A 10,383-nucleotide genomic window follows, 5' to 3' on the forward strand; every position below is an offset into this window, starting at 1 on the left:
AGGCACTTTAGACATCCTCTTTCTTTCTGCATCAGTTTTTGGGCTTTGTTCAGAGCTCAGTTTGTATTGCTGACTTGATGGAGTTGAGACTTGTTTAGAGTCAGTCATCTGAAACTTACTCAACATCTTTCTGACATAGCTGTGTTGTATCAGCCATAAGCTTCCTTTGCTCTATCTCTTATGATGTCCATCCCAAGTATCCTCTTCGCATTTCCCAAGTCTTTCATTTCAAAAGCTGCCTCAAGCTCCACCTTGACTTGAGCAATCTCTGATTTGCTTGGTCCTGCCACAAGCATATCATCTACATATAGTAGCAGGTATGCGATTGGTTTACTTTCCTTGTATCTGATATATACACAACTGTCGAATGATGACTTCCTAAATCCCATCTTCATCATCTGCTCATCGAATTTAAGGTACCACTGTCGGCTGCTTTGCTTCAGCCCATAGATGCTCCTTTTAAGAAGACAAACTTTATCTTCATCTCCGGGTTTGACAAAGCCTTGTGGCTGTTCCATATATATAACTTCCTCTAATTCCCCATGCAAGAAGGCAGTTTTTACGTCTAGCTGTTGCAATTCCCAATTCCGATGGGCCACTATTGCCAACAATATTCGGATAGAGCTATGCTTTACAACCGGGGAAAATACCTCATTGTAGTCAATCCCCTCCTCTTGCGTGAAACCTCTTGCCACAAGCCTTGCTTTGAACCTAATAGAGTCATTCTGTGAGGCCTCCACCTTCCTCTTGTATATCCACTTGCAACTAATGGGCCTCTGTTGGATCATGGATCTCAAAACCAAAACCCAAGTTTTATTTTTTAGCAGTGACTCTATTTCCTCATTCATTGCAGTAATCCATTTCTGTCTATCCCTGCTTCCAATAGCCTCTTTGTAGTTGCTCGGTTCATTCAACTCCAGCTCTTCTGCAATGCAAAGAGCATAATATACAAAATCTGCATCTCTGAACCTTGCAGGTGGTCTGACCTCCCTTCTAGTTCTATCTCTTGCTAGCAAGTAACCATCATCATTACCTTGGTTACCAACTGAGGGTGGAGGATACTCAGGTTGTGGGCCTGATGAACTGCCATGATCACTTGAATCTGCTGAGTTGTGTTCATAATCAGCACCTATCACGGTATCCTGATCACTCTTATCACCAAGATCATCCTGATCACTTTTATCACCAAGATCATGGTTTATGTCAGACTTCACACTCTGACCTTGTGACTCCGTGACTGAAGCTGCATCTTTGTACGGCATCTCCAATTCATTGAAAACAACATCTCGGCTGATAATAATCTTTTGGTTCCCACTTTCTGTACTCCATAATCTGTAGGCCTTGACTCCAGTTTGATATCCCAGAAAAATGCACTTTAAGGCCCTCGGCTCCAGCTTCCCTTGCCTAATATGTGCATATGCCCTGCACCCAAAGGTTTTCAAGTTTCTGTAACTGCCATGACTGCCATACCATCTGTTGTCGGGAGTATCATGGCTGATAGCTGAACTAGGACATTTATTTATCATCTTTGCAGCCGTTGAAACTGCCTCTGCCCAGAACCTCTTTGGAACACCAGATGTGATCAACATACACCTAACCCTTTCCAACAAGGTTCTGTTCATTCGTTCCGCTGTCCCATTTTGCTGCGGATTCCCAGGTGCGGGTCCTGTGCCTTTTAATCCCATATTTCTTGCAATAGTTCTCAAACTCTCTTGATAAAAATTCCAAGCCGTTGTCCGTTCTAAGGCACCTCAGACCATGCCCCTTTTCCACCTTCACAGCTTCATGCCAACTCCTAAACTTTTCAAATGCCTCTGATTTTTCCTTGAGAATATACACCCAAACTTTCCTACTGAAATCATCAATAATGCTCAAGAAATACCTCCCCCCTCCTATCGAGTTGGTTGAACATGGCCCCCACAGATCACTGTGGCAATAATCAAGAGGCTTACTCGAGGTGTGTTTACCTGTTTGGTATGGGAGCTTCTTTCCTTTTCCAAGCTGGCATGATTCGCACATCTTCGAGTATTCAGGATCGACTCCTTGGATTAGCCCCTTGCGAGCTAACTCCTTCATCCCTCTCTGTCCCACATGACCAAGCCGGTTATGCCAAGTTTCATAATCACTGCTCTCTGACACGAGTGCGCTTCCTTGGATGGTCTCAGCATCCAAATAATACAAGCTATTTTTTCTTATAGCTCTCATGATGATGTCCTTCCCGTTCAGTACTTTCATACAGCCATGTGATGACTCAAATGAATACCCCTTTAATTCCAACGTTCCCAAAGAGATTAAGTTTCTCTTTATATCAGGGATGTATCTAACTCCAGTCAAAAGCTTAACCGAACTATCATGAATCTTGAATCTAATATTACCAATTCCATGTACCTTGCATACCTGATTATTCCCCAAAAGGACTGTGCCAGTAGCTTCCTTAAGATTCTCAAACCATGCCCTATGTGAGCAAATGTGAAACGAGCAGCCGGAATCCATTATCCAAGATTCTGCTATTTCTTTGCCAACCACGTTCAAAGCTTGAGCTGGCTCCATTTCCTCCGCACAATCAGCAGTGCTAGAATTCCCATTCTCTTCAGCTTGCTTTCTTTTGAATGCGTAGCAATTCTTCTTGAGATGACCAGGCTTGCCACACCAATGACATTTCCTGGTTTCTTTGTCACTGTCAAGAGATTTTTGCCCCTGCATCTTGGGTTTGCCAGCTCCATCCTTGCCCTTGGATTGCTTCTTTCCCTTGTACTTCTTAATATTCAGAGCCTCAGCTGCACTGTCACGGCTCGTGCTTGCTGCTGAGCTTGATACCTTCTGCAACTCCCTAGCCTTCAAGGCACATTGCACTTCCTCGAGGGTAATTGTTTTCTCCCTCCCATACAACATGGCGTCTTTGAGGTGATCGAATGATCTTGGTAGCGCATTGAGAAGCAGGATGGCCTTATCTTCAGCATCAAGAATTACATCGATGTTTTCAAGGTCATCGATCGCTTTATTGAATTCATCGAGCTGCTCCTCTATAGCTTTCCCTTCTTGGAATTTATAGGAGTACAATCTTTGTTTCATATAGAGGCGGTTGGCAAGAGACTTCACCATGTAGAGATGCTCGAGTTTATCCCAAATTCCAGCAGCTGTAGTCTCCTTTGACACTTCCCTGAGCACTTTATCGCCCAAGCACAGAACAATGGCACTATGTGCCTTCTCAAACATCTCCTTTTTCTTGAGAGTCTGCTTCGGATCCTCTCCATCGGCGACCTCTGGCGTCTTGGACTTGATCGCCTCAGCTAGCCCTTGCTGAATCAATAAGGCCTTCATCTTTATCCGCCAAAGCCCAAAATCATTCCGGCCTGTGAACTTCTCCGCTTCGATCCTCGGCGTCGTCATCGAATCCTTCCCACAGACGGCGCCAATTTGTTGTGCAAATCGAATGAACAAATGATGGTAGACGACGCGAGGAGATTACGTGGTTCAATCTCTTTCGAGATCTACATCCACGGACGAAAATGGAGTTGTTCTTATTCAATCACCAACTAAGAATCAGAGATACAATTACAACTGAACTCTCTAAACTAATCTCTCTCAATCGAAACTATCTTGCTCGAGTGAATTGCTTCTTGGATCAGCTATGTGTTGTGTGTATTGTGTGTATCTCTCGCCCTCTCTCTCTTTCTGTTATACAACATATATACACAGTTTCCAGAACTAGCATTTGGGTAAAACCGTCTATCTAACCCGAGCTTCTTCTTGAGTTGGGCTGAGCTGGGCCAGAGAGAGTAATCTGATGTGGGCCTGGGCTCAGTTTCTTCAAGCCTTACTGCAATGCAGCTACACCACTTCAAAATTCATTACACTTTCACCATTCTTTGGAAATTTAGTCCACAACTTGCATAAAATACTTCAAAACTAATTAAGCCAGAACTTAACCATGAGATTTTGACATCAAATTGAAACCCAATACTTCTACTACTAGTCTACTAGTAGTATAATAGTAGTACTACCACCAAGTATACTTATACCCCCGGCCCATGCGCATGCAATCACTATTAAAATTTAAACATTGTTTGAAAATCTGATATCTACTGGTTTATTATGTCCCCCATTTTGATGCGGCGGCTTCGGCTTCGGCTTCCCTCCTCCGTTCTGATACGGCTGCGGCTGCTGCTGCTTCGGCTTCCCTCCTCCATTCTTGGGCGGCATTCTCTTATCAAATCCGAATTCGATATCGAAGGGTTTCTGCTTAGACTCCCACTCTTTAGGGAGCCCCTTGCTCTGCTTGCTCCCCTTGGCCGGGTGGTCGTGCTCCGCCTTCTTCTTCGGGTGGTGGATCCGCTTGCTGCACAGCCGCCCCAGCACGCACGCCACCGCCGATATCACCACGATCACAGCCAACACTGCGAAAACCGGCCCGAACGAGCCGTTGGAGGGCGAGGGTTGCTTGATCAGTCATCTCTGGATTTGGATATGCATCAATTGGTTGTGACATTTTTTTTAATTTTGAACTATTTTGGTACAAGCAAGGAATTATGGTTTTGGGGGAGAGAGAGAGGAGTGAAACAAGAATGTGATGGAGTGAGGAGGTGGTTTTATGCAAGATTGTAATGAGAGGGGATGTTTGAATTCAAAGGAAGGGCTTTTCTTTAATAAAGAGAGTGACAACTAAAGATATATTCTCGTTGTCGCTTTTCTTTTTTTGTGATCAGTGTGATTGGTTTTGTAGCTTAGTGAGGTGAGAAAGAAATATTTTGGATCCTTTAAAACATCACAATAATCTATGAAAGATGGGAGAAACATTTTGTGAGAGCTTTTGCTTTTTTGTTGGTTTGAACAATTGTTGGAAATTGACACATCGCTATTGCTTTCATCAATGTGTATAGAGACCAAGTTTTCCCATTGCTAAAGCATCTTTCACATATCTGTATTTTTAGCTTGTGTTTTTTATCGGGTACAAAATTATTATTATTATTATTATTATTATTATTATTATTATTATTATTATTCAATGCATGTAGAAATTGGTGTAGGAGTACGATATTTGTGGTAGTAAGACAATGTCATTAACATGTTGGCCATACCTGTAGTATGATTCAGTGTTTAACAGAATTTTGTTTCTATGATGATGAAAATTCGTGAAAATATAGGTACTAAGGGCACCCGCAACGCTGTGCCGTTGCGGTTCCTATGCCGTTCCGGCGAAACGGTTCCGCGGCGGCACGCGTTGCGGGGTGCGTTCCGTCGCCGTTCCGTGCCGTCGCCATTCCTATGCCGTGCCGCGTTCCGTTCCGGAGGAACGCGGAACGGAACGTTCCGCCACGCGCCGAGGCGACGTGGCGGCCTCCCATTCGACGCGTGAAGCCCACTCGCTGCCCCGCGAGTGGGCTTCGTCCGGTAACGCAATAATTCATTTTTTTGTTAATTCGAATTTAATAAAAAAAATTTTTTTTGCAACGGTAATGAGACCGTTTTTTTTATATCCGTTTTTTATTTTTTTTAATTTTAATTTTATTTATTTACTCTATAAATACTCCTATTTCATACTCATTTCAATCACAAACACACATCTATTCCTCTCTATTTCCACCCCAATTTTCATCTCAAATCAACTATATTTTCCTTCTCCCAAATTTAATCAAACTAATGGATCCTTATGAATAAATGCGACAAATATTGGAACAATCACTTGAAGAAGATCGACGACGGGAGGCGGAAGAAGCCGCGCCGCCCCAACGACGCTCCCGTACGTACATCCATCGTAACCGGGAGGAAGAGGCGGACATTAATGAAATTGAATGAATAGTAATTTAAGGAACGGTTAAGGAACGGTTAAGGAACGGAGGGTTGCAGGTTCCGTTCCTTAGTTAAGGAATGGAGTAAAAAAGTACAGTGGGGCCCTCAAATAGTGGTTTAAGGAACGGTATAGGAACGGTATAGGAACAGCGTTGTGGATGGCCTAACAAACCTTTAAACCCAATCTAATAAAGTAATTCAGATTTAACTTAAACATTTGATCTCAAAGATACTACGTATAGTACTAATCTAATGTTACACCTCATCTAGAAAAGAACCTATTTGATCATTGAATATCTAATATCTTGATCAAGAAAGGAAATAAAAATATTGAAACATATATACATGAAAAAAAATTTAAGAATCATGACAGTGCAAATATCATGTCGATTGCCCCGATAAACTATTCGATGCTTTATTTGTTTTTATATCTTTGTTTGTATTGCTTTTGTTAGGGTAGGGCTCGATGGCGTGCAATTATTACTAGAAATATTATAATGGTGCTGTAGATGCCTCGGTGATGAGAAAAGAAATATTTTTATATCAATCAATAATTCTTCTTACTACAGATCCCACTTTCGATCCATCAACCTACAAAAAATCCGCAATCATTATAATGATCGATATAATTATAAGATTAATTATTTTGTTCAATAACGCAATAATGGGCAGATTCTTAATGTTTAATTAACTGAGTGAGTCCTCTTCTCTTAGTGGGAGGAAGGGTTATAGTTAAAGCTACCTGAACTGAGTAAGTCATATTTTATCCACTCTAATAATGATGAAGCTCAATTATTTTACGGCTTTGTTTTTTACTAGTACTTTTTTACTTCTTCAAATTATTGTGATTATTTTGGGCCGGAGCCCAATTATGATTCAAAAGTGGTAAACAAATACAGTTATCACTGGAAACATACCAATTATTGTTTTTGTTTCCACCATCAAACTACTCATTACTTAGACTTCCACTTCCACTTCCACCAACATTTGTTACCTACATTTTAATCTTATAATTATATATATTCTTCGACTTCTCATAAATTAAATGACATAATTATTATGTAGCTTCAATTAGTTGGATGTGAGTTTAATTGTTATGATTAATGGAATTATGTCCGTGAGACATGGATTAGTGGTTTAATTGTAAAGAAACATAAAAAAGCAGAAGAGAACATTTTGTGCAGAGGGTAAGTAAGGCTCTGTTTGAAAAGATGGAATGCCACTGCTTTATGGCTGAAACAACTGTTTTTGGTCTCAACCACAATACAATGCATGCCTATCACAATCCCACCCTAACCTCCTCCAGATCACCAACCAAGTTTCTCTTTCCAAATCCTATAAATATAATAAGACAGATTTAGATGCAAAAAAATAAAGCACCAAAAGCAGTGTCACAGTCACACTGTCTTCTTCAGCCAATACAAGTACTAATATACCCGGTCGAAAAACCAAAATTTTTTAAAAATAAAATCAAACCGAACTAAATTTCAAAATTCGATTTGTTTTTCGAGTTTTTTGCTCGCCCCTACTAACAAAGTAATTCACTTTGCACTCACTCATCTTAACCAGACTTATTGGATCAACAATACCAATAGTATACTAGTAGTATGTTATGATTTGCAAATGGCCTAATTAACTTGTCTGGGTCTGTTCAACTGTATTTGAGAAACATTAACAAAGTTTTACCAAACTTAAAAATGCAGTTCATCAATCTTAAACACGATCACAGAAACATAAAACTAAACCAGAATCAAACCAAAACATCACAAAAAACACTCCATATATAACCATCAAAATCATGCCAATCAACAATTGTATCCATCTGTCAAGAAAATGAAAATCACTCATACCATCCTTTTAATCTCTCTCCTCTCCCTCTCTCCCCTGCTTTCAGGTTTGCATCAAACACCACTTTCCACAACAAGTTAATCATGCCCTAATTATTTTTATTTGCAGGGGCCGCACCGGTGGGAGTCTGCTACGGCAGGGTGGCAGCCGACCTTCCCCGCCCGCCTCCGTGATCGGCCTCCTCAACTCCAACGGCATATCAAGAATCCGCCTCTTCAACCCTGACCCCGCCGCCCTCGCCCCCTTCTCCGGCACCGGAATCGAGCTCACCATCGGCGTCCCCAACGAAATCCTCCCCACACTCGCAAACGGCACCGTCGCCGCCTCTCTCGACTGGCTCCAATCCAACATCTTCTCACACATCGCACCCTCTCAGCTCCGATACTTAGCCGTGGGAAACGAGGTCCTACAAAAAGATCCATTCTACACCCCTTTCATCGTCCCCGCAATCCTCAACATTCACCAAGCCCTTCAAATATTAGGGCTAAACGGACATCGTTAGGGTTTCATCTTCCCACGCAGCAACGATTTTATCCAATTCTTACCCTCCTTCAACCGGCGCTTTCCACGATGATGTGAAACCGGTTTTGATCCCTCTTCTCCAGTTCTTGCGCGATACTAATTCGCCGTTGATGGTCAACATTTACCCTTTTTTCACCTACGTTGAGAATGAACATGAGCATGTGACGTTGGAGTATGCTACTTTTAGGTCGTCGGAGGTTGAGATGGATGAGGGGTTGGCCTACGGTAACATGTTTGATTCGGCGGTGGATGCGTTCGTGTACGCGATGGAGAGGGAGGGGTTCGAGGGGATTCCGGTGGTGGTGACGGAGACGGGGTGGCCGACGGGAGGAGGAGACGGGGGCTCGGCGGAGAATGCGTTTGCTTATAATGGGAATGTGGTGAGGAGGGCGTTGGGGGATGTTGGGACGCCCAAGAGGCCGGGTGTTGGGGTCGAGGTTTTCTTGTTTGATTTGTTTGATGAGGATGGCAAGACTGGGACTGAGTATGAGAAACATTTTGGGATTTTTGGGATTGATGGGAACAAGGCGTATGATATTAGGTTTAATTAGCTACATTTGTTGTTTTATCACTTGTATCATGTATGGAATGATCAAACTTATGAAATACTTAATAGGTGAATTCTACTCTTATGATGGTCACTTCCACCTCACATGTAATGCAGTTTGATGGTTTAAAAGTTAGAGCATCCACAACCGTGCTCTTGCCAACGAGCACGGTTGTGGGCCCGGCCCCACTTTTTCTGCCTGCTCTTAGGTAAAAGCATAACACCCACATCCGTGCTATTCGGCAAGGACGAGCACAAGGGTCCCATCATACCATTATTCAATTTAAATAAAAACATTTCCACAAAATTAAAATACATTAAAAATACCTGGAATAATATTATAAAATACATTAAAAATTAAAAATTACATAATTAAAATCCTAAAAATTAAAAATTATATAATTAAAATTCTAAAAATTAAAAATTACATAATTAAACCCCTACAAATTAAAAATTACATAATTAAAGGCTAAAAATACCCCCGCGGAAGACTATTCATCCGGCGGCACTACCCCCAATTGTTTTTGACGGCCCAATATCATGGCCTCATGCGATCGAAGTTGCTCATGGGTCATAGTTGACCTATCGACCATATTGAGTTGGGCCAAAATCCACCACAACGAGTTGGTGGGGGTGGAGGTGGCGCATAGGGAACGGGAACGGGAGGGGGTGGAGGTGGCCTCATCGTCGGCGTTGGGAACCGCTCAGGCCGGCGTCGGGGCTACCCAAGTTAGCTCCGGCAAGTTGGCTAGCCACGTCTTCGGAGACGGCGTCGGATAGGGATACCGACCTTGACCGTTTGGAGGAGCCGCTAGAGGAGGATGTTACGCCTCCTCTATACTTCAGATGCGACCGCGTCTTCTGCCAAATGTTGAGGTACTTGAACGGCTTGTAGTTCATGGATTGGTATGTCGACAAGGCGGAACTGATGATGTCGACTTCGCTCCGCCGCTCTCCGCCGACCGCTCTTCCTGGAGGTAATACCCCTGGAACTTTTGGATTTCTTCGTTGGCTCTGTATATGGCATTGCGCACCATACTCTCGTTGCGCTCGATTGTTCCGCCGGCCGGTTTTCATTGTACCGGCGACAGATGCGCCACCAATAATGATCGCCGGATTGGTTCGTGCCAACCTCCGGATCTTCGGAGATTGACAAGAACGTCTTGAACAATTGCTCCATCTCCGTCGGAGTGTACGGTGTGCGGACACCGCGAGTAGGAGGAGTCGGAGTTTGGGAGGGGCCGCTCGACCTCGCTCTAGGCTCGGGTGTCCACCCGTATTCCCCTTCGGGGTCATCTTGGTCGTCGATCGGGTAAGGCCGGTAACCACCCGGAACTCCCGAACTTTAGGTTTGAGGAGGGGCCGAATATTCCGTTTCCGGACTAGGAAACGGTTGTGAACCGAACCAATCGGGATTCCAACCGTGGGAGCTCGGGGGTGATCGTCGTGGCCGGACATGTTATGTTGTAGAGTGGAAGAAAGATTGAGAATGGAAATGAGATAATGTAGATGAGAATTGTGTTGTGTGGTGTGAATTTTTTGGTGTGAACGTGGGGGGTATTTATAGATGAAAATGTGTATTTTTGGGGGGGGGGGGGAATTGAAAAATAAATTAACAGGTGGGTAGAAACGGATATAATTATTTGGGAAGTGGAAAAATATTTTTTTTATTTTTA

The 10,383-nt window shown here is 43.0% G+C and overlaps 1 pseudogene; it reads left to right on the forward strand.

Annotated features, from left to right (window-relative positions):
* The first annotated feature begins 7,487 nt into the window (after window positions 1-7,487).
* On the forward strand, window positions 7,488-8,792 carry LOC121799415 (annotated as a pseudogene).
* Window positions 8,793-10,383: the final 1,591 nt, after the last annotated feature.

Source organism: Salvia splendens, chromosome 4 (genome assembly GCF_004379255.2).
Source record: "Salvia splendens isolate huo1 chromosome 4, SspV2, whole genome shotgun sequence".
Classification (NCBI taxonomy): Eukaryota; Viridiplantae; Streptophyta; class Magnoliopsida; order Lamiales; family Lamiaceae; genus Salvia; species Salvia splendens.